The sequence below is a fragment of the Salvelinus sp. IW2-2015 genome, linkage group LG11, assembly GCF_002910315.2.
Source record: "Salvelinus sp. IW2-2015 linkage group LG11, ASM291031v2, whole genome shotgun sequence".
Taxonomy (NCBI): Eukaryota; Metazoa; Chordata; class Actinopteri; order Salmoniformes; family Salmonidae; genus Salvelinus; species Salvelinus sp. IW2-2015.
The window spans coordinates 20,765,071-20,790,833 of record NC_036851.1 but is presented as its reverse complement, the minus strand read 5'-3'; the positions used below and the strand labels follow the sequence as shown (position 1 = coordinate 20,790,833).

General features: G+C 41.1%; 1 pseudogene; it reads right to left on the bottom strand.

Annotated features, from left to right (window-relative positions):
• Window positions 1-18,490: 18,490 nt before the first annotated feature.
• LOC111969955 (coiled-coil domain-containing protein 3-like) overlaps window positions 18,491-25,763 on the bottom strand; it is a 42,020-nt pseudogene continuing 34,747 nt past the window's right edge.

Here is a 25,763-nt window from a genome sequence, read left to right as displayed (position 1 = left end):
GGCATCGTAGATTAATAGATTTCATTGATGGACCAATACAAATGGGAAATAATTAATATGGCATAATGTCCCTGAACAGGACGGAAGAGGTAACTATAGTTCACACTGGACATTACCACATTTTACAAGATCAGGTGCTGATGCTGATGTCAACGTACAAATTCGGGCGTGCTCCGCCCAGAATCCTGAATCCTTTTCCAGGGTCTCATCCAGAATGACTCATGCTTATCCCAGTAGCAGCAGCGGGATAACACGTTTGGTGTGTACACATTGATGCTTCATGGCAGACAACAACGCCTTTTTAAGGATTGCTTTCTCTCCATGTCTGTTACAAGGAGACAGTTACAAGGATTCAAAGTTCTGGTAATGTCTGGTCCTCCCAATGGTCTGGTCAGAGAGCAGTGTGTCAAATGTACTGGCCATCTCTTCCTGCCATCCATCATAAACTCCTATGATTTCACTCTGCCTCCCTCTCTCTCTCTTTCTGTCAATGTTTCTCTCCCTTTCTCTTCTTTCCCTTGCTTGCTGTGTTGTTCTCTCTCTTTCTCTTTTCTGTCTCTTTCTGTCTCTTTCTCTTCCTCTCTATGTATCTGAACCTGCTGACCTGGTTTGGGAGGGAGAGAGGGAGGGAGGAAGGGAGATAGTAGGAGGAGGGGGGGCGAGGGAGGGTTGGGAATGAGCACATGGTCAGGAGTTCAGTGTGTCCGGTCAGAGTCCCACGTCTCCTCTCTGATTCTCCGAATGAAGCTGCTCTGGCCTCCGGATCCACAGTCCAGCAGACAGGGAGATCTGATTGCCATTACCTCACCAGCCTGGCCAGGATGAATGACAGTTGGCTGACACTGGGCTGAGAAACAGAGATCAGCATGTGAACCCTTCTTCCTCCCACCTCCCCACAGATGTGTTTGAAGCCCTGTATGAATTATATCATCCCGAAATAGGCTGATCAGGTTCCCCCTAAGCAGCCATGTCCCAAAAGCAGTTTGGGGAAAATAAACTATATATAGCCACATTCTGAACGTGACCCTCAGATACCAAGGAAGTGTGCCCTTACAAAAAACACATGTTAAATTTGCTGTTTTACATGCTGAGCTTACATTTCACACGTGAAACCATGTTAACACCACCATTTCACATGTGAGGAGAATTGCAGTTTCACTTGTGAAAATCTAATTTGCAGGATCACATGCAAGAAAACTCCACATGTGAAAATATTCACATGTGTAATTGCAAGTTCACATGTGGGGGTGAAATAATGTTATTCTCCTCACGTGAAAATATGGTGTTAACATGTTGACCACATCTTAAAAGCCCAAATGCGGACAAGGGAATGATTGTGCAGGACATTCGCGGAGCAGTGAACAGAAAAAACGTGGAATTATCCGTATACCTTTGATGTGGAAATGCCCCATTCACTTCCATACGTTTTAGGTACCGGGTTACCTCCAGACGAGTCCCGTGACACTTGGGTTTGTAGAGCAAAACAGAGAACACCATTGAGTTCATGAGAGTCTCATCAATAACAGTACAGTATGAAGATAGGCAGAAACTGTTCTCCGATAGAAATCCCTGATCACACTTGTTATGGCGACGTTGGCTAGCTGAGCGCATGCGCAGAAACACGTCATCGTGTCTAACAGTCGTCTCGTGCCAAACTGCATGCACATGTGTAGGCCATCAGATCAAAGGCACTACTTCGACATAAAGTTGTTTTTGACGAAAATGAAAATGTGTCAGTTTGTCACTTTCACGAGGTTGGAGTAATAACATGTTCAACTACTTAAGACATTGGCTCGAATCTAGCTTGTGCCTTTAGATTTCAAGAAAATGAACAACCCCCCCCCAAAAAATGTTAAACCCAGCCAGGTCTGCTTGGTCTGTTTCACAAGTGTTTCCGGAATTCTCAAGGTGTTTGGTTTAGAAACTGTGGTCTCATCTTTCCATAGAAGGGTCATATTAGTGTGTAGCCAAAATGGTTCAGACGCTACAGACAGAAGTTGGCTCATCAGCGATATCGACCTCAGACAAAGTTCTGCCACCTTCCACCGCAGATGCGGAAGGCCGACATAGCAAAACAAAATATTGCACGGAAATCATTTTGAAATGCGAGAACAAATAAATTGTTCTTAGTGATTTTATTATAAGGTTATTAAATATAATGCCTCCCTCTTTCCTGCAATGTTCCCTATTTTTGGTTATGTTTTCCTGGACTTTGCTTTTGCTACCTTTTTTACAGTTACAAGTTTTGGCACATTCATTCCAGCAACATATCACCCTGCATCCCACTGTGGATTTGTCTCTGAAGCTAAGCAGGATTCATCCTGATTGGTCCTTGAATGGGAGACCAGATGTAGCTGGAAGTAGTGCAAAAAAACACACGTCTGAAAACCAAATGTGATTTGTTCACAAGTGTATGGAAAGCAAGTGTTTTTTTATGTTTTTTTAAGGGTTGCCTCATTGACGGTCATTTTGTAGCGTAGAGACATCAGAGCAATGATACTCATTACTAATCCTTAATTCTAATCTTTCATTCCATGGCCATGATGGAATAACTAAGGTTGTGACTGAAGCCTAAATTGTAGACCATGAGCAATCGTAGCCTAGGTAGATAGATACCTGACGTTTCTGCATCAACTACTCTATTGCCCTGGCAAGACAACGTCACATTGGCTTAAGTCAACTCAAAACATACTGACACCCCAACTACAATCATGGTAACATTAGGAATTCTCCAGTTTGTTATTCTTTCGTCATGAAGAATCATAGGCAATCCTAAACATTATTCAGGGATAAGAGGGTGTATGACCTGAACTTGTTTTTTGTTTGATTGCGTTCTTGATCATGCATAGAATCCTCTTTGCAGTGTGTAATGATTGATAAGATATTGTAACAGCAACAATGAGTTTGTTTTGAATACACCAAGCCTGAGATATATGGCTTTAGTGGTTGATGAGGTGTCGAGGAAGGCCCAGAGGAAAAGAAGGATTGGTCATCGAGCTGAACATTAATAATCAGGAACGACACTGTCCAACATCAATCAAGAAAGGCTTTCTGGTCCGTGCCGTGAAAACACGAGCCACACAATCTCTCACAAGCTCTTTAATGCAACCGTTGTGTCAGATTTCAAAAAAGCTTTACGAATAAGCACACCATGCAATTATCTGAGTACGGCGCTCAGACACAAAAACAAGCCATACAGGTACCCACCATGTTGTGGAGTGAACAGAAGTCAGAAATAGCATTATAAATATTAATTTACCTTTGATGATCTTCATCAGAATGCACTCCCAGGAATCCCAGTTCCACAATAAATGTTTTTTTTCTTTCGATAAAGTCCATAATTTATGTCCAAATACCTCCTTTTTGTTCGCGTCTTCAGTTCACAAATCCAAATTCATGACGCGCAGGCCAGACGAAAAGTCAAAAAAATCCATTACAGTTCGTAGAAACATGTCAAACGATGTATAGAATCAATCTTTAGGATGTTTTTAACATACATCTTCAATATTGTTTCAACCGGAGAATTCCTTTGTCTGTAGAAATGCAATGGAACGCAGCTAACTCTCACAGGGGCGCGCCTGAGTGAGCTCGTGGCACTCTGCCAGACCCCTGACTCAATCAGCTCTCATTCCCCCCTCCTTCACAGTAGAAGCATCAAACAAGGTTCTAAAGACTGTTGACATCTAGTGCAAGCCTTAGGAAGTGCAATATGACCCCATAGACACTATATATTGGATAGGCAAACCTACAAACCTCAGATTTCCCAGGTTTTTGCCTGCCATATGAGTTGGTTTATACTCACAGACATCATTCAAACAGTTTTAGAAACTTCAGAGTGTTTTCTATCCAAATCTACTAATAATATGCATATCTTAGCTTCTGGACCTGAGTAGCAGGCAGTTTACTCTGGGCACCTTATTCATCCAAGCTACTCAATACTGCCCCCAGCCATAAGAAGTTAACATAAATCTTCAATAATGTTTCAACCGGAGAATTCCTTTGTCTTTAGAAATGCAATGGAACGCAGGTCGCTCTCCCGGCCACGCGCGTGACCAGCTCATGGCATTCTGCCAGACATCTGGTTGAAACATCTCTCATTCTCTCCCCTCACAGTAGAAGCCTCAAACAAGGTTCTAAAGACTGTTGACATCTAGTGGAAGCCTTAGGAAGTGCAATATGACCCCATAGACACTGTATATTAGAAAGGCAATGAGTTAAACTACAAACCTCAGATTTCCCACTTCCTGGTTGGATTTTTCTCAGGTTTTCGCCTGCCATATGAGTTCTGTTATACTCACAGACATCATTCAAACAGTTTTAGAAACTATCCAAATCTACTAATAATATGCATATATTAGCTTCTGGGCCTGAGTAGCAGGAAGTTTACTCTGGGCACGCTTTTCATCCGAACGTGAAAATGCTGTCCCCTATCCCAAACAGGTTAAACAACTGGGGCGGAAAATATGGGAACGTTAATCTAATTCGTCCCTAGTCAGCGAATAGATTTAAAACACAATTATGCACTGCTAACAACAAACACATGAAGTCACATGCTGCTTATGTTGTGGCCCAGACAAGAAAAGAAAACAGAGAGCAGTAAAAGCGAGGGAAGAGAGAGGGAGAGAAGAGAGTGGATGGAAGGCGGTCAGTGAAGTGTTAGGAGAAGGCTGAGTTAATCATGTCATGATGGGACTGTTTGATAATTTACCAAATGGTAGCCATCAGAGGCGTAAAAGAGGTAACTCCTGCACTCTTACAGTAAACTAACTCTGACACACAATATGGAAACCAAACAATATGTCGTTGAAGTATTTGCTACAATACAGACAATAAACTAGAAGTAAGTACTATCTCGATCAAAGCCTTAACTCATCACCATCAAGTTCTTTCCATCATTGTACATAAACTCCTCCACAGCAGCCAGTGGCTTTGTTTAGATCTCCCCACAGACAACACTCCTTATTGTAAGGGATGGTGGCTGCAGATCAGAGAAACTCTTGGGAAATCGTCTGTGTCATCTTAAGAGTTCAGACGGAAACACAACAAAAATCTCTTAAATCTTATTGGCTCAAGTTAATGTTAGGGATCCTTTTGTGCAAGTGACCACTGCTAACTAAAGAAAAAAACAATACCCCAAACAAACTAAATTTCAAGTACATTTACAAACAAACAAAAACAAATAAATGTACCAGGCCAATACTGCTCAATATCTTCAACATCCAATAATATGCTGAGATGTAAAACAACCACATTCACATTACAGACCAGTCATCTGTATAAAAAGCATAACTCTCTCTGTCTCCTCTTCCTGACAGAGGGCTGTTGTGACCTGGCACTGGACCATCCCTTCATTAGGAGAGTGTTGTGCTTAGCTTTTCTTGGCAGTGCACTGCTTTTATTGTCTACAGGAGAGAGGATGGCAGCCGGAAGGTGTACAGTTATGTCAAAGTCAAATAACACATAGACACACTGACACACACATAGACAGACACACTGACACACAGACACACACACAGACATGCATGCATGCACATATGGTGGACAAAAGCCTCACACATTCTTATATCCTGTTTGTGATCAACTAGCTACATTACTCAGCAGAGCATCCACTGAATTAAATGCTGAAGTCTACTTCTTATTGACCGACATGTCTCTTTGTCTGGTAAAAATGCCCAGGATCCTTCTGTTTGTACAGCTTGATGTCATAGCCAGTGAAAATATTGCACATTTCCCTCCATGGTTATATTAACTTCCCCCACCTGGTTCCAGCTCATTTCCCCCTGCTTTTCTTTGCAATCAATTCATTGTGGCGCTCCTCTGGAGTTTAGCATACATTTACTCTTAACAGTAAGGCTATATGTAGAGCCTTGGAAAGCAAGGGAAGCAGGGAAATCAAAGGAAAGCAAGGGAATTTCACATGTGCTGTACATACAGTAAACCTTCACAAAACAACATACACAAATACAAATATACAATCCAAGCAGAATCTGATTAATAAAGATGTAGGATTTTAATTTGATCATCCTGTTGCAGGATAACTTTCCTGCAATGTAGCATCCTCTCTAAAATACCTCTAGTCTTCATCTACTATTCGGCTACAAGAAACTACTAAACTATGCCTAACTGTATCCTCTAGAACTGTCTGTTTCTATTCCTTCATCTCTCTCTACCCCTCCTCCTCTCTCAGTCTCCCTCTCTCTTTATTTCTCAGTATCAATCAGGACATTTTACATTTGTTGTGTGTTTGAGGTTTCTGGGGTTCTGAAGGGTTCTGAAGGGTTCTGAAGTTTTTAATTTCCACTTAGAATTTTCAGACCTGATTTTCCCTTACAAAAAATGTAAATTAATGATAATCCGCATAATAATTCAATTTTCCTCCTGTGGCAGGATTATTTTCCTGCTATAGCAAATTTTCAAAAATGAAGATCCTACATCTGTAGTGTAAACATTCCCCATGCTGACTGTATATACTGTAGGCCTTTTTGGTGGTAATCTGGCAGGTGTTATTTAAAACGAGAAGGGATGAGCACTGAGAAAACAACCGGCATGTGTCCTTTTCCTCTGCAGGACTGAACTGAGCTGATCTCTGCTGCTCCCTCCATGCCAATAACCACCACAGTGTATTTTACTGCTGCGTGCTGGGCATACCAAAACCAATGTGTTCTGAGACTGTGTGTGTGAGACTGGTGTGTGTCATCGGCAAACTTTGAGGGTGTGTACTTTGTCAGAGTTCTCAATGACTGTCCCAGATGTGAGCGTGTGTTTCTCTATGTGTGCGTGATTTCCTCACGCGAAGGCACTGAAACTGTCTCCACTGTCTGAGTCGTTTAGTCAGGAGAGAGCACCAGTATCCTACTCTGTAAAGAGAGATACAGCTCAGGTCAGAGCAGCTTTTGTCTCGGCCTGATGGGTATTGCTCTTTTCTTCTCCTTTTAGGAGGCCTGGTATTGTAATCATCGTCTGACAGAGAACTATAGGAATGACAGCAGCCTCAGAGGAAAAATACATGCTTCTCTGCTCCTTATTGAAACAGACATAGACAAGCAATGATGGAAATCACCTACAGTAGTCCTCGCTGAAACACACTCAGCTGGAAAAGCGCTAAGATAAAGACAAAGGCATGCATGCACTTCAAATCTGAGCTGAGCCTGTCAGGGTTAGGGTTACCATAATATACATTTGCTTAGATTCAAACCAATAATGCTTCATTAGCATGTCTGTATGTAACAACTGACATTGCCAAACTGCACTGTTGCCAAAGCGATTATAAATATCTTCAGGAGGTGATGTATCACAGGTTCAACCATTACACAATGAAACATGTATCATACAGCTTTGGAGCTGTACAAGCTGCTTGCCAGTGCGCCTGAAGGAATGTAGGAAAATCACACTGGTGTGCCAGAGACTGGGGTTTTATTGTAGGGTGAGTGATTAAAAACCTAAAGGAACTGGAATTCCTGTGCATAAAAGGAAGTGTTGGCTCCTATGGTACATATTTGAGTTATTACCAACAGAAGCAGATGTGACCTAGACCAGAGACTGTTCATGTTCACATGGTAGATGTCTCTTAGGTTGGATAAATAACATATTTATTATATTGAGTTAATATACTTTATTCTGTATGACATAACGAGTAAGTAAAATTTATCTTTGAAGATATGGATGCCTGTTGGAGCAAAGATAATTGTATATTGGGTAAAGCACTTTGAACTTCGTGGTGTAGGTGACGAGCTGGTTTATGTCCCAATGTCACGCCCTGGCCTTAGTTATCTTTGTTTTCTGTAGTATTTTGGTTAGGTCAGGGTGTGACAGGGGGGATGTTTGTGTTTTTGTCTTGTCTTGGGTGGTTGTAGTGTCTAGGGGGTTTGTGTTAGAGTGTATGGGTTTGTGTTGAGTGTAGGTATCTAGGTATGTCTATGGTTGCCTGAATGGTTCTCAATCAGAGACAGCTGTCATTCATTTGTCTCTGATTGGGAGCTATATTTAAGGCAGCCATAGGCATTGGGCTGTTGTGGGTAATTGTCTATGTCTATGTGTAGTGTTTAGTGGCAGCACTATTTTGTTTAATATAGCTTCACGGTTGTCTGTTTGTTGTTTTGTCTTCATTGAATTAAAGAAGATGTCTTTCTTTCACGCTGCGCCTTGGTCCGCTTCTTATGCCGATTGTGACACCCAAATGGCACCCTATTCCCTACGTTGTGCACTACTTTTGACCAGAGCTTTATGGTCCCTTTTCAAAATAAGTGCACTACATAGAGAAAAGGGTGCCATTTGGAATGCAACCCTGGTGTTTCCTTCAGTGCTTCAGTGTCACAATTTCTCCTATTAACTAGACAGTCAATTTGATCAATGACACCAACCATCTTTTAAACCACTTAGCAGAATTTAGAAGCCATGAAAAGGATTCTAAACTGTAATTGTCTGCATTTTTTGGGGGGGAGGGAGTTGGTTGAGCCAGTTGAGAGGAATCTTATTGACTAGACACTATATTTGCCAACAAAATAATTAATCTGTATAATATCTCCATAACCGCATCCCAAATAGCACCCTATTCCCTTCATAGTGCACTACTTTTGACCAGAGGAAAAATACACACTTCCCTGCTCCTTATTGAAACAGACACAGACAAGCAATGATGGAAATCACCTAGTCCTCACTGAAACACACTCAGCTGGAAAAGGCATGCATGCACTTCAAATCTGAGCTGAGCTTGTCAGGGTTAGGGTTACCATAATATACATTTGAGTAGATTCAAACCAATAATGCTTCATTAGCATGTCTGTATGTAACAACTGACATTGCCAAACTGCACTGTTGCCAAAGCGATTCATATAATATCTTCAGGAGGTGATGTATCACAGGTTCAACCATTACACAATGAAACATGTATCATACGGGGACCCATAGTGCTTTGGTCGAAAGTAATGCACTTTATAGGGAACAGGGGGCCATCTCATTTTCTTCAATCATTTGTTTTTCTCAACTGCCTAATAACACAAGGTAGAGACCTGAGACAGATGACAGGAGGAAACAGGAGAGAATATACATAGAAGTGATACAAAGATGGTTTGAGAACCTAATGAGGTTCTCACGAACTGTATGTGTATGGAATTGTATATTGCATGAAATTATGCCAGGATTCGATCCGATCATGGGCTATAGGCATTGCAGCTTTCAAAGGTAATTTCCGATTGAGCAAACATAAACAGCGTTTACCATGATAGGGAACATTTCTTTAAAAACCTTCATGCCAATAACCTGAGATCGGATTGAAACCAACCTAGCTATTTGACATAGATAATTAATGCTATATTTCCAAGAGAAGACTGACAGAAATCCCCTTACCGTTTATTATACCAGTAATCAGAATACTCCAACATTTAAATTGTATGAAACAGTTTACGAAGAGACATAAAAACAACAAAATCCCAAACCACATAAATAAAATAAGATAAATAAACCAGGTCTATAATTAGGCTGAATGCGCCAGGGAGGACCACCACAAATGCGGCCATATTGTCTGACATCTGTTTTGTAGCAGCTTGCCGGGGCGCGAGGATTTTATGTTGAAAAGGCAGTGTATGTACATGTATCATCTTTGGCCCACTTCCACAGGGCTATGACATATTCCTGCAGGCAAAACTGTCTGATGTAGTGCTTTGAGAGAGTGGAGAGGAGAAATGGAGAGAGTTATATTCTGTAACTGTCTCCCCTTCGGAGGTCAACCGAGGCCTGCCAGAGGCCCCAAACAGAGAGAAAGGGCTCGTAAAAGTCACCCACACTCATATTATCTGTGATATGTCTCCCTTTTCACCACGGGAAGAGGTTTACACACTGCAAAATGTGTTTTTAATGTTGTCATTTCTGAGTTTTACTTCCCCTTTCCCTCTCTTTTATGAAACGGCCTATATGGAAGAGATTGGGTTCAGTTCTCTCCTGGAAATTGTGTTGAAAGTTTTTATAGAAAACTGTCTGCCAAGATTATTCCAGATCGGAAATGATCCTTCCTCCGTCGCTATACCTAACTCCGTACAAAAGGATATTTTCGAAGAAAAGGTCCAAATCTGGGCTGACTATTTAGAATCCTGCTTTGTATTCATGCAAAAGAAATCATGATTTATTCACTTTGTATCACATTGCAGACCCCATAAATGCCAGAAGGAATCTATCACAAGCTGTCACACAGCAGAACAGAGGAAACATCTTGTCTGTTTTTGATTTGAGTCTGTTCTGTATGCTCTCTTTGCAACTAAGTTCTCCCGGTGGTAGCTCTAACATTTGGCTGTACTCATCTATGTTGAAATAACAGATCCATAGATAAAAAGAGTTTGGCAAACTATCCTTGTTGGCACCAAACATTCCATGACAATATGTATGTAATCGTTTTGTAACCTTTGGTGTCAATATGGTACCCCTTGGAATTCTAAATCCCAAACAAATTCTCCTCAACTGTTTACCAATGGCTCCAGGAAATCCCATGGATTCACTGATCCTCCAGTCTAGTTCTAGGGTATAGTGTACACCACAAATCTGCTCCAAGTGGCGGGGGAGTAGAGGGACGAGACTGCTTTCATGCCTCAGTCTAACATGGAACTTCTTTCACTTCATCTCTGTGCTGAAAGCTCTTTGGCTGACTGCGTTATCATATCTGTATATCAGCACTGTTCTATATAGCTCTCTGGGAATAGGAGGTGATAATCTGTAGATAATATACAGTATCTAGTTATTTCACTATATATAGTGAACAAAAATATAAACGCAACATGCAACAATTTCAACGGTTTTGCTGAGTTAAAGTTCATATCAGGTAATCAGTCAATTGAAATAAATTAGTTAGGCTCTAATCTATGGATTTCACATGACTGGGCATGGGTGGGCCTGGGAGGGTATAGGCCCACCCACTGCAGAGCCAGGCACAGCCAATCAGAATGTGTTTTTACCCACAAAAGGGCTTTATTACAGACATAAATAGTCCTCAGTTTCATCAGCTGTCCAGGTGTCTGGTCTCAGATGATCCCACAGGTAAAGAAGCTGGATGTGGTGGTCCTGGGCTGGCATAGTTACACAAGGTCTGCGGTTATGAGGCCAGTTGGACATACTGCCAATTCTCTGAAACTACGTTGGAGGTGGCTTATGGTAGAGAAATTAACATTCAATTCTCTGGCAACAGCTCTGGTGGACATTTCTGCAGTCAGCATGCCAAGTGCACGCCCCCTAAAAACTTGACACATATGTGGCATTGTGTTGTGTGACAAAACTGCACATTTAGAGCGGTCTTTTATTGTCCCCAGCACAAGGTGCACCTGTGTAATGATCATGCTGTTTAATCAACTTCTTGATATGCCACACCTGTCAGGTGGATGGAATATATTGACAAAAGAGAAATGCTAACTAACATGGATGTAAACAACTTTGTGCACACAATTTGAGAGAAATACGCTTTTTGTGCGTATGGAACATTTCTGGGATCTTTTATTGCAGCTCCTGAAACATGAGACCAAAACTTGACATGTTGCATTTATATTTTTCAGCAATATTTGTTTTGTCTCTCCTTCCAACCACATACACTACATGACCAAAAGTATGTGGACACCTGCTTATCGAACATCTCATTCCAAAATCATGGGAAATAATATTGAGTTGGTCCCCCCCTTTGCTGCCATAACAGCCTCCAATCTTCTGGGAAGGCTTTCCACTAGATGCTGAAACTTTGCTGCGAGGACATGCTTCCATTCAGCTACAAGAGCATTAGCGAGGTCAGGCACTGATGTTGGGCAATTATGGGGCGGCAGGTAGCCTAGTGGTTAGAGCGTTGGACTAGGAACGGAAAGGTTGCAAGATTGAATCCCTGAGCTGACAAGGTAAAAATCTGTCGTTCTGCCCCTGAACAAGGCAGTTAACCCACTCTTCCTAGGCTGTCATTGAAAATAAGGATTTGATCTTAATTTGGGTTAGGCGTGCCTCAAGCGACCCACCTCAACAACATCCGGTGAAATTGCAGAGCGCCAAATTCAAATGACAGAAATCGTAATATTAAACTTTCATGAAAAAACAGGTGTCATACATAATTTAAAAGGTAAACTTCTTGTTAATCCAGCCACGTTGTCAGATTTCAAAAAGGCTTTACGGCGAAAGCACACCATGCGATTATCTGAGGACAGCGCCCCGCAAACAAAAGCATTAAAAACATTTTCCAACCAAGCAGATGCATCGCGAAAGTCAGAAATAGCGATAAAATAAATCCCTTATCTTTGAAGATCTTCATCTGGTTGCAATCACAAGGGTCCCTGTTACATAACAAATGGTCATTTTGTTCGATAAAGTACTTCTTTATATCCCAAAAAAGTATGTTTATTTGGCGCGCTTCATTCAATAATCCACCGGTTTCCCCTCGTTCAAAATGCATACAAAATGAATCCCAAACATTACCTATAAACTTGGTCCAAACATGTCAAACAACGTTCCTAATCAATCCTCAGGTACCCTAATATGTAAATAAACGATAAAATTTAAGACGGAAAATAGTATATTCAATACCGGAGATAAATAACCAGAAGTAAAGATAAAATAAATCACTTACCTTTGAAGATCTTCATCTTTTTGCAATCCCAAATGTCCCAGTTACACAATGAATGGTCGTTTTGTTCGATAAAGTCCTTCTTTATATCCCAAAAATGTCAGTCTATTTGACGCGTATGATTCAGAAATACACCTGTTCCAACTCGCCCAACATGCCTACAAAGGAATGTAAAAAGTAACCTGTAAACTTGGTCCAAACATTTCAAACAACGTTTCTAATCCAACCTCAGGTACCCTAATATGTAAATAATCGATAAAATTTAAGACTGAATAAACTGTTTCCAATACCGGAGAAAAACAACGAGGAGCACGCAGTCATATCCCTAAAAAGTTAACTGACTTGCGTAGTTAAAAAAATAAATAATGAGGCCTGGCTCGCTGTTCCAATTCATTCCAATGGGGTTGAGTTCATGGCTCTGTGCAGGCCAGTCAAGTTCTTCCTAACCGATCTCAACAAACCATTTGTGACCGACCGGCTCGATTCGGTCTTATGTGTTTTTCTGTTTTTTTACATTGGATAAAAGTAGAGACTCAGAGCTAGAAAATGAAATATCATACACTACAGTTGAGGAACAAAGGGCTTTGAAAGTTGATAAACTTGTAACCCCACTTATGAGAAGATGGCCCTTGAATGTTTTGATACACCTACTGAAGAGCTCTTCTTTGTCTACACCCATTCAGCATCATTCATACCCTCTTAAGCCTTATCCCCACTCATCTTTAAGAATTCACATGTGAGACTATGTGCTAAACAGAGTGATTATGGTAGTGTACTAAACAACCAAATATTTCAAGACTAAAGCCTGGTTTATACTACGTTTATTGACATGTCTGTAGACAGTTGTCGCAGTGACATCATGAACATTCTATTGTCATCCAACATCAAACTTGTCATTGTCTTTATGAAAAAGTATAAACACAAAAACAACAGGCTGCATGACATCAGCATCCTGGTGGTCCAAAATAGCATAACTGGTCTATTTTAACACCAATTAACCAATTGGTTTAAAAATGTATTCTGTATATGTCAATCTAGCAAACCAGGCAACTAAAATCAACTTTCTAAACAATGTTTTGGTTAGTTTCTAGCTTGATAGCTAGCTAGCTAAGGTTAAGTTAAATAATGACCATATCATAGCTGACAACGTCTTAACTTCAGCAAATTTTGGTTAATTATTACAGGAAAATAAACTCACAACACGATCATTATTTACAAGTTAATGGTGAGCTAATTACAGAAATGTTTTACGGTTGCGAGTGTGACAAAATAAAAGCAGGGCATTTTACCAGAGAATTTTAGAACTTGGACGCTGTCTTGTTGGCCTAATGTTATATCCTAATTTAACTTTGGTGAAGGTCATGTTGTTCTTCACATTACCGTGTTTGATAAACAACATTTATTTGTCACATGAACGGGATACAGAAGGTGTAAACGGAACAGTTACTTGCGTAGTGGAGTCTTTTGTTTAGACATGTAGCTAGCTAGCTAGATAAACAAGGAACCATAATCCCAACTCATATCGTTACTACCATGCATGAATATGCAGGTACAGATGCAAAATATTTTTATTGTGAAACAAATAAGAAATCAGACAAAAAAAATGAAAACTTGAGTGTGTGTAACTATTCGACCCCCCAAAGTCAATACTTTGTAGAGCCACCTTTTGCAGCAATTACAGCTGCAAGTCTCTTGGGGTATGTCTCTATAAGCTTGGCACATCTAGCCACTGGGATTTTTGCCCATTCTTCAAGGCAAAACTGCTCCAGCTCCTTCACGTTGGATGGGTTCCACTGGTGTACAACAATTTTTAAGTCATACAACAGATTCTCAATTGGATTGAGGTCTGGGCTTTGACTAGGCTATTCCAAGACATTTAAATGTTTCCCCTTAAACCATTCGAGTGTTGCTTTAGCAGAACCTCCGTCTCAGTCTCAAAACTCTGGAAGACTGAAACATGTTTCCCTCAAGAATTTCCCTGTATTTAGCGCCATCCATCATTCCTTCAATTCTGACCAGTTTTCCAGTCCCTGACAATGAAAAACATCCCCACAGCATGATGCTGCCACCACCATGCTTCACTGTGGGAATGGTGTTCTCGGGGTGATGAGAGGTGTTGGGTTTGTGCCAGACATAGCGTTTTCCTTGGTGGCCAAAAAGCTCAATTTTAGTCTCATCTGACCAGAGTACATTCTTCCATATGCTTGGGGAGTCTCCCACATGTCTTTTGGCGAACACCAAACATGTTTGCTTATCTTTGCAGCTCCTTCAGGGTTATCTTTGGTCTCTTTGTTGCCTCTCTGATTAATGCCCTCCTTGCCTGGTCCATGAGGTTTGGTGGGCGGCCCTCTCTTGGCAGGTTTGTTGTGGTGCCATATTCTTTAAATTTTTTAATAATGGATTTAATGGTGCTCCATGGGATGTTCAAAGTTTTTGATCTTTTTTTATAACCCAACCCTGATCTGTACTTCTCCACAACTTTGTCCCTGACCTGTTTGGAGAGCTCCTTGGTCTTCATGGTGCCGCTTGCTTGGTGGTGCCCCTGCTTAGTGGTGTTGCGGACTCTGGGGCCTTTCAGAACAGGTATATATATACTGACATCATGTGACAGATCATGTGACACTTAGATTGCACACAGGTGGACTTTATTTAACTAATTATGTGACTTCTGAAGGTAATTGGTTGCACCAGATCTTTTTTAGGGGCTTCATAGCAAAGGGGGTGAATACATATGCCCGCACCACTTATCCATTTTAAATTCTTTCGAATTTTTTGATACAAGTTATTTTTTTCATTTCACTTCACCAATTTGGACTATTTTGTGCATGTCCATTACATGAAATCCAAACAAAAATCTATTTAAATTACAGTTTGTAATGCAACAAAATAGGAAAAAAGCCAAGTGGGATTAATACTTTTGCAAGGCACTGTAGCTAAAGCTAACCAACTAGGTTTAATGTTAGCTAGCTAATATTAGGCTATAACTAGCAATGCAAATGGCTTTCTGAGAGACAAATAATATTACTACACATATCATACACGTAAAGTTAGCTAGTGAGCCAGCCAGCTAATGTTAGCTAGCTAACAGTACGCTTTAATTTGCAATGAAAATTACTTTCTGACAAAATTAGAAATGTATGCTATCTGAAAATGTAGCTAGCTAGACACTCTGACCTGTATACAGAGGCAAGAAAAAGTATGTAAACCCTCTGGGAATACCTGGATTTCTGTATAAATTGGTCATAAAGTTTGATCTGATTTTCATCTAGGTCACAACAATAGACAAACAGAGACAGCAGGGGTTCAAACTGTAGAACCCAGTTCCTACATTTGAATTTAAAAATTGATTTTAACAAACAAACAAAACAAAAAGATTACTGAATGTACTGTAAGTACATTATTTACCTTCAGAGGTGAATGTATCAAAACGCCAGTTGGCGTGATAAAAGCGTTTGTTGCTGTGCACTCCCCTCAAACAATAGCATGGTATTTCTTTACTGTACTAAATTGTAAATTGTACAGTGCCGTTAGATTAACAAGAATTTAAGCCTTTTGCCTTAACAAGACATGTATATGTCCTGGAAAGTTGGCTGTTACTTATAACATCATTCTAGTCACATTAGCGCACTTTAGCAACAACCATCCCAGGTTAGGGACACCGATCCCGTAGAGGTTTATGCATTTGAGCCAATCAGTTGTGATGTGACAAGCAGGGGTGGTTTACAGAAGATAGCCCTATTTGGTAAAAGACAAAGTCCATATTATGGCAAAAACATCTCAAATAACCAACGACAAACGACAGTCCATCATTACTTCAAGACATGAAGGTCAGTCAATCTAGAACATTTAGAGAACTTTGAAAGTTTCTTCAAGTGCAGTCGCAAAAACCATCAAGCACTACAATGAAACTGTCTCTCATGAGGACCACCACAGGAAAGGAAGACCTAGAGTTACCTCTGCTGCAGAGGATAAGTTCATTAGAGTTACCAGCCTCAGAAATTGCAGCCCAAATAAATGCTTCACAGTGTTTAAGTTGCAGACACATCTCAACGTCAACTGTTCAGAAGAGACTGCGTAAATCAGGCCTTCATGGTCGAATTGCTGCAAAGAATCCACTACTAAAGGACACCAATAAGAAGAAAATACTTGTTTGGGCCAAGAAACACAAGCAATGGACATTAGACTAGTGGAAATCTGTCCTTTGGTCTGATGAGTCCAAATTTGTGATTTTTGGTTCCAACCGCCGTGTCTTTGTGAGACGCAGAGTAGGTGAACGGATGATCTCTGCATGTGCGATTCTCATCGTGAAGCATGGAGGAGGAGGTGTGATGGTGTGGTGGTGCTTTGCTGGTGATACTGTCAGTGATTTATTTACAATTCAAGGCACAATTAAGCAGTATGGCTACCACAGCATTCTGCAGCGATATGCCATCCCATCTGGTTTGCGCCTAGTGGGACTATCATTCAAAAGAAATTACGGGACAATGACACCAAACACACCTCCAGGCTGTGTGAGGGCTACTTGACCAAGAAGAAGAGTGATGGATTGCTGCGTCAGATGACCTGGCCTCCATAATCACCCGACCTCAACCCAATTGAGATGGTTTGGGATGAATTGGACAGCAGAGTGAAGGAAAAGCAGCCAACAAGTGCTCAGCATATGTGGGAACACTTCCAAGACTGTTGGAAAAGCATTCCTCGTGAAGCTGGTTGAGAGAATGCCAAGAGTGTACAAGCTGTCATTAATGCAAAGGGTAGCTACTTTGAAGAAAAAAAAGCGTCATCCCTCATCAAATCAAATCAAATTTTATTGGTCACATACACATCTTTAGTAGACGTTATTGCGGGTGTAGCGAAATGCTAACCCAAACCATGAAAGACGGCTAACTTTACAGTTGGTAATATGCATTGGGGCAGGTAGCGTACTCCTGGCATCCACCAAACCCAGATTTGTCTGTCGGGCTGCCAAATGGTCCAGCCTGATTCCTCACTCCATTGAATGGGTTTCCACTGCTCCAGAGTCCAATGGTGGCGAGCTTTACACCACTCCGGCCGACACTTGGCATTGCGCATGGTGATCTTAGGCTTGTGTGTGGCTGCTCGGCCATGGAAACCCATTTCATGAAGCTCCCGACAAACAGTTCTTGTGCTGAAGTTGCTTCCAGAGGCAGTTTGTAACTCGGTAGTGAGTGTTGCAACCGAGAACAGGCGCTTCAGTACTCGGCGGTCTCATTCTGTGAGCTTGTGTGGCCTACCACTTTGTGGTTGAGCTGTTGTTGCTCCTAGATGTTTCCCCTTCACAATAACAGCACTTACAGCACTTACAGTTGACTGAGGCAGCTCTAGCAGGGCAGAAATTTGACAAACTTACTTTTTGGAAAGGTGGCATCCTATGACAGTTGAAAGTCAGTGAGTTCTTCAGTAAGGCCATTCTACTGCCAATGTTTGTCTATGGAGATTGCATGGCGGTGTGCTCGATTTTATACATCGGTCAGCAAAGGTTGTGGCTGAAATAGACGAATCCACTAATTTTAAGTGGTGTCCACATACTTTTGTATATATAGTGTATGCGAGAAGTGTGGGCTTGACCTAACAAACACCTATCATATCGTAAGAGCCTCAATGTGTCTGAAGTGTGCCAAATAATAACGTCCTGCAGGCATTGCATTTCATTATTTTGCTCGATTATGACAATCTTGTTCCATTGGGATGCAGTGACCTGTTTGTTGCTAATCAGTACTGGTCTTTAATGAGATACTGTATGTGGCAAGGATCAGATTTAGGGAATGATCAATGTTGATCTTTGCGATGCTACAGTAGATATGGACGCCTGGAAGTCAATCACAACATTTTCGCTAATAATAAAACTACAAGCTCATACTATTGAGAATCTGCAAGATGGCAATACAAATGTAAAAAAAATTATGTTTATTTTTTTCATTATTTGCTGTCATACATGAATATACTAAGGTTAAAGGCAACCAAATGATTATTGTTTGAAGAGGACAAACATAAAAGCCAAGTACAACACATAATAGGAGACTAGGGACGCCTCTCAGTTCTGACACAGAAAAATATTTTACTGTACCACATCACACCTCATTGGCTAGTGGTTGTATTTATTGAGTGCTCAGCACCCTGTTTCAAATATAAAAACAAATGTTTCACTCAATAGAAATGTATAAACCACCCACAAAAAGCTGGGATCTTAAAAAAATAACAAATAAACCTGGAAGCCCTTGGGATAAAGTTATTATTGGTTAATAATAACCATATAACTGGCAAAATGAGAAACATCTAGATTTCAACAGAATTTGTTGTTAAGTGTGTAATGGTTATAGTTGGGACTGGGGAGGGAAGGTTCGGGAGAGCTTATCAGAGCCATAGATGCAGTATTAAGAGTTTAGCATCTGTGTTGTCTATCGTCTGTGTTGTCACTAAATCAAACTCCCTGTACTCTGTAGAGGTGATCCAGCATCAGTTAAGTTAAGGACAGAATGTAACCTTTTACATGTAACTCTCAAGTCATTTAGCAGATGTTCTTAACCAGTATGACTGTTTTGGGTTTCGCATCCTCAGGGCAGCAGTGTGAGGTCCTTGACATGGTTTTGCCAGCACACCTTTAGGCCTTTCTTTGACTTTCCCACTAGTTCTCCAAAAGGTGTCAGCTACCATGGCAGCATCTCACCTGGCATGGAGACTGGCATCGAACTCCACTCTGGGGAAGGCAGAATATTTTGCCTGGGCATGTTTGGGGTGTGAGAGGTGTGTAAAATTACAGGGGGAGACTTTGACCTGCCAACATAGCTCAAACACCTCACCTTATTTATCAGAATGTTATTCATTTTTTCAATATTATACCCTCACAGGAGGATAAGGCTTCACAGAGGCAGCACTGACCTCTACTCTATGGTACTGAGATGAGGGGACCTGGGGGGGGGGGGGTATGGGAGCAAAGTTTGGATGAGATAGGGGGTCACGAAGGCCCGGTGGGATGAGACATTGTGATTACCATATCCCCCAGCATACATGTTTGTAACAAAGCAGTTGTATAGACGGGTTGGCTGACAACGTCACAGAAATTATGAGTGTGCATCAATGTGGCCTTGCTTTGTTATGATTCTGAATGATCAGATAGCTAGCAAAAATGACAAGAAGATGCCCTTTTGCGATTCGTAGCTGGCTCATTTCAGCTAGTTTTATCTTGTTCTTGATAACATATCTTGTTTTGAGGTGTTTTCATTGATTTCATGTCAATGCCAAAATGGCTAAAATTCACTAGCTTGCTATCCAAAAAGTGTAACGATGTGTTTGAGAGAAGTCCTCATTGTGCAAATGTATTTATGTTTTCAATAATCATTTGGAGACTAAATACAGCTTACATGTTGTCAACAATCGAAGCGAACCCCCGTCTGTTTTGTTCTCACTGTTCTATAACCAGTGAGTCGTAATGAAGCAAGAGTGCCGTCTCAGCCTGTGTGTGGAAATCACATTTGATCCAAGACAACGTTTCCCAGCTAGCACAGTGGATCTGGGCCGATTCCGGCTGAGAGTCGGGGCACTCGGCTGAGAGTCATGTGGCCGACGTCATGTGGCCTGAGTCTGGGCCGCCTTTGGCAGTATTACTTATGGCTAGGATGCGGGGATTGAGCTCGGGCCTATTCCGGTGTGTGTTATCTGGCCCAAATGTATAACTTTAGGCTCAGGCCGATTGGGGCTACTCTCTGGCAGATGATTACACGGGCTGCTTTATATAATTAACATTTCATTATACATTTTTTCCATATTTTCTCATTGTTTCTGTGATACAATTTTTTTATTTTATTCTTTAAGAGTCCTGTGTAGTATTTTAGAAGTTTGATACTTTGTGCAAGGCAATTGATAAGCATTAAAAACTTTGTGGATGGAGCTACAGATGTTGGTCTGAGACCCGTGCCGGCCGCGCCCGGGAGACTCATGAGGCGACGCACAATTGGCCCAGCGTTGTCCGAGTTAGGTGAGGGTTTAGCCGGCTGGGATGTCCTTGTCCCATCACGCTGTAGCGACTCGCTGACACGGTCACCAGGTGTATGGTGTTTTTTTGTGGATGGGTATAATTTGTATGTATAAAATGTATAATAGTAATATTTAAAATGACAAAATTGGGTAATTTTGAATGCATTTATTTACATTTGCATCAGGCCACTTCTGGGGGGATTCTGGTAAGATGTCGGCTGAATGTCGGCTGAAAAGTCGGCTGAATTCCGGTAGACAGAAACGGCCGATGTACTTGGGCCGATTCTGGGCAGCCGATTCAATCAGTTCCGCCCCCCCGGAAGAGGGCCGTTTCTGGGCCGATTCCTCATTGCTAGCTGGGTTTCCTCAAATTGTCCTGCTACTCTTCCTGTGGTAAGAACAGAGTGACACAATGTGATTGCAATGACAATAAATGCTTATCACATTGTAGTGTATGCATTCCTTATAGATCCATACCGAGTATATGTGTGTGAAATAACTTGATTTATATTTAGAAATTATGAAGGCTATTCTATAGGTTTATATTATTGAAGGGAAAAATAATAAGAAACCTCCATCGTTGTTTTACTGCATCGTTGTTTTTTTCAGGATACAAAACATTCTGATTTGCTGAATGCACTTTCTTGTAACAGAGGTGTGCCTAGTCTGCATCACATTAAGGGTATGCAATTCCTCTATCTTCAAAGCTTTTGACATGATACACTATTACATACAATACCTGTCTATAGCCTACTTCTCCTTCTCCTGATGTCACATTCTATACAGTTCTTATATCCTTTTATGCCTGTCCATGTCTGCAGTGCAACAGGTGGTGGTGGTAGGGGCGGGTTTGGGCTCAGTTTTTTAGCGTCTTGGTGAGGATCTTTTTGAGGGCGGGTCTTTTCTGGTCCTGTGTGGTGTCCTGGTGTGGGTGGGGGGGCTCGGGGTTGTGCAGCTGTTTCATTGGAAGTGTCTTCTGGTCCTTGGTGTCTCGTTTGGCCTGGCGTAGCAGGCGCTTCATGTTCTTCACCTTGTCCCGCAGATGGCTGTTGGCCTTCTCCAGAGAACGCACCTTTTGGGAGAGAGTCTTCACACGCTCCTCCTCCTCAAAGAGGGCCTTCTGCACCGTGGAGCACAGCAGCTGGAAGAAACAGGAAGCAGGAAGTCAGTCAACAGGAAGTGAGCAAAATGCTAATTTACCAGATTGAAGTTGATCATAATTGATTCAGATGATGTGTGAGTTCAGAGAATAAAGTCTCAGGCTGTTGCTGCTCCCATCATTGTTTTAGACCTTTGATGATCCATTGCACAAACCCCAACCAAGTTGTTACACTAATTCAGTCCTGAATCTTTAGATTCTATGGTTACTCAAGTTCCTGATACAGTCTTAATGTTTGGAAATCTATCATTTACTTCAAAAGGCCAATATATTCATCTCCTTTCTTTGAAACATATTTCAGAAAACAAATGCTTGCCTTGTAGGGGGGATATGCTAAAATGGTCATGTCAAGCAACAATTTATTCTGTGCCAAACAATAGAGATAGAAAAACTAAAACCTAGAAACTGTTCCACTTCAGTGATGGAAAGTCTGAGACAGATTCTAATAATTTTTCACCTCATATGTCACGAATTAGACCTAATCCTTTGAAAGAGAATACACTGAGATTGAGGATGAAAGATATCTGCTAATTTACTGTGTTTTTACTTTCATTTAAAAAAAATCAGGTTGGTATGAGATAAAGTACATCTCAAAGAGAACGAGTGAGAAACTTCTACAGCTAAGTTGTAGGTGAACATACCATCCAACTGAAGAATATTCCCTTCATTCAAAACACATGACGCACAACTTTAATGATTAACGATAAACACAAGGTAATTTCTTCAGAATGATGACAGGTGTCATCAGTTAACAGTGGTAGTACTGAGGAGAGTAACCTATCATGTTTGTTGATAGTGTCAAATCTTCTAAGACCAACAGTAAAGTCTACTTGTATTTAAAGAGATTCCCTGGTTCTTTTGGATACTTTATAGCCAGTAGTTCTAAAATTCAAAAGACACTTGCACATCTGAGCTAGCTTTTTTGCAGGTGCATGGTTACAGTTGAATAAGATGAGAAAAAATAAGAAACCCGCACACTGCTCTTGATAGTATCACTGCTATTTATTAATTAAGCTTTATGTATCGGCCTTCGTCAAAGCTTTTGTGAGTTTTTTAAATTAGCACCCTTATGTAGACATAGCTCCACCCACATCCGTTCAATACATCGAATGTGGTTGGAGTCAAGGGAAAATAAGTAAGTGTTACCAAATAAAACAATGCGCATTTCATAAATATTCTAATAAAGTGTGTACATAAAACGTATTAAACATATCTGTAAAACCACAATGAGGACATCGACCCATCAAGCATGTTTTCACAAATCATTGGGTACAGCGCAAGAAAAACGTCAGAGTCATCTGAAGTGGTGGCATTAATTCATGTTCACATTTACAACATAACATGCATGGGCATTTCATCATTAAGACCTTCAGGAAATAATGTCTGGAGGGTGAAAATCCCAAAACATTCTCTGTCGCTCAGGGTATTATTTATATCCCCTCCCCTGTCTGATATCTTAACTTTCTCTGTGCCACAAAATCTAAAAGGTAGAAATGTCATGTTTTTGGTCATTAAAATGTACTGTGACTGGAAAATCCCTGTCGTTTCTCCTGATGTTCACTAATTCTCTGTTTCAGAGAACGAGAGGTTTTACCTACACAGCCCACATGGACATATAATCATGTAGATAACATGGGTGGTGGAGCATGTAACAATGTCATTTATTTGGAACTGTTTTCCTCTATGTGGGTGGCAGAAACTTTCACACTTCATCATATTGCTGCACTGTGCGCAACCTCTGCCTTTATAGCTACCATTCGGGAAGAGGGCGTAAAAGAGCCTGGCTCATTTTATTTTGTGGCTGGCTGTTGGCATGGACTGTTGATCGCGTAAATTGCAACCTCTCCTATATACAGTGCATTCAGAAAGTATTCAGACCCTTTGATTTTTTCCACAATTTGTTATTCTAAAATGAATTAAATATTTTTTTCCCCTCATCAATCTACACACAATAACACAATAACAAATAACAAATAACAAAATAACAAAGTGAAATGTTTGCAAAAGTCTAAAAAATTATAATATATATATCTTATTTACATAAGAATTCAGACCCTTGGCTATGAGACTCGAAATTGACCTCAGGTGCATCCTGCTTCCATTGATCATCATTGAGATGTTTCGACAACTTGATTGGAGTCCACCTGTGGTAAATTCAATTGGACATTTATTTGGAAAGGCACACACCTGTCTATATAAGGTCCCACAGTTGACAGTGCATGTCAAAGCAAAAACCAAGCCATGAGGTCGAAGGAATTGTTCGTAGAGCTCCGAGAGAGGATTGTGTATAGGCACAGATCCAGGGAAGGGTACCAAAAACATTCTGCAGCATTGAAGGTCCCCAAGAACACAGTGGCCTCCATAATTCTTCATTGGAAGAAGTTTGGAACCACTAAGACACTTCCTAGAGCTGGCCACCCGGCCAAACTGAGCAATCGGGGAAGAAGGGCCTTGGTCAGGGAGGTGACCAAGAACCGGATGGTCACTCTGACAGAGCTCCAAAGTTCCTCTGTGGAGATGGGAGAACCTTCCAGAAGGTCAACCATCTCTGCAGCACTCCACCAATCCAGGCTTGATGGACAGTGGCCAGACAGAAGCTACTCCTCAGTAAAAGGCACACAACAGCCCGCTTGGAGTTTGCCAAAAGACACCTGAAGGACCATGAGAAACACGATTCAGGAGGAAACTTGGCAACATCCCTACTGTGTTTTTCAGATGCAGGGACTGAGGGACTAGTCAGGATCGAGCGAAAGATCAACATAGCAAAGTACAGAGAGATCCTTGATGAAAACCTGCTCCAGAGCTCTCAGGACCTTAGACTGGGACAAAGGCTCACCTCCGAACAGGACAACGACACAGCCAAGACAATGCATGAGTGGCTTCGGGAAAAGTCTCTGAATGTCCTTGAGTGGCCCAGCCAGAGCTCGGACTTTAACCTGATCGAACATCTCTGGAGAGGCCTGAAAATAGCTGTGCAGCGAAGCATGGGATAAACTCCCCGAATACAGGTGTGCCAAGCTTGTAGCGTCATACCCAAGAAGACTCAAAGCTGTAATCGATGCCAAAGGTGCTTCAACAAAGTACTGAGTAAATGATCTGAATACTTACTTAAATATGATATTTAAGTTTTTATTTTTAATACATTTGCAAAAATGTCTAAAAAACAGTTTCTGCTTTGTCATTATGGGGTATTGTGTATAGATTGATGAGGACCATTTTTTATTTAATCAATTTTAGAATAAGGCTGTAACGTAACAAAATGTGGAAAAAATAAAGGGATATGAATACTTTCTGAGGGCACTGTAAGTTGTTTGTCATAAGATATGGTATCTATAGCTCTATCGACCATTGAGTAAATAGGGAAAAAACAATGAGGTTTTGTCAAATAGCAGTAGGCCAGATTCGAACCTATGTATACAGTATATAGTATATACAGTATGTGCTGGAGGCTGCGTCATTACTGCTAGACCAGCCAGGCCACTCAGCAGGTAACTCTTAACAGCAAATTCCAGGTAACCAAAACATTTGGAAGGAGAGATGGAGCTTGTTTGCCTGAGTATGTGTTTCATTCAGACCAGAGGTACCCACAGTAAAGTCCCCATTTCCACATCTTTCTGTCATTGTTATTGGAAATGCTATGGTTTTCCAGAACAAGCTCCATTGTGGACACATACCTATTTAATTGCCCTTGAAAATGTCTGGAGTTGAAAAATCTGGACTGTGATCTGTGCATCTTTATCCAACGTATGGTCCACACCTGCACCACAGCTACATAATAGCCGTAGACATCTTTGAATGCTATCCCTATCATATCTTTCACATGGCAGCCAACCCAGTTAGAAAAATGTTGATACATTCAAATGTTTACGCAACCAAACCAAAAAACACTAATCACAAGTGGCAGATGAATGATGTATCACTGTGGTCATAATGGTAGGGACGGAGGTTCCATAGAATCATTGACATAACATGCAATTTTGACACTCATCTCTTCATTAATACATTTATTTCCAGCCTTAGTGGAACATTTTC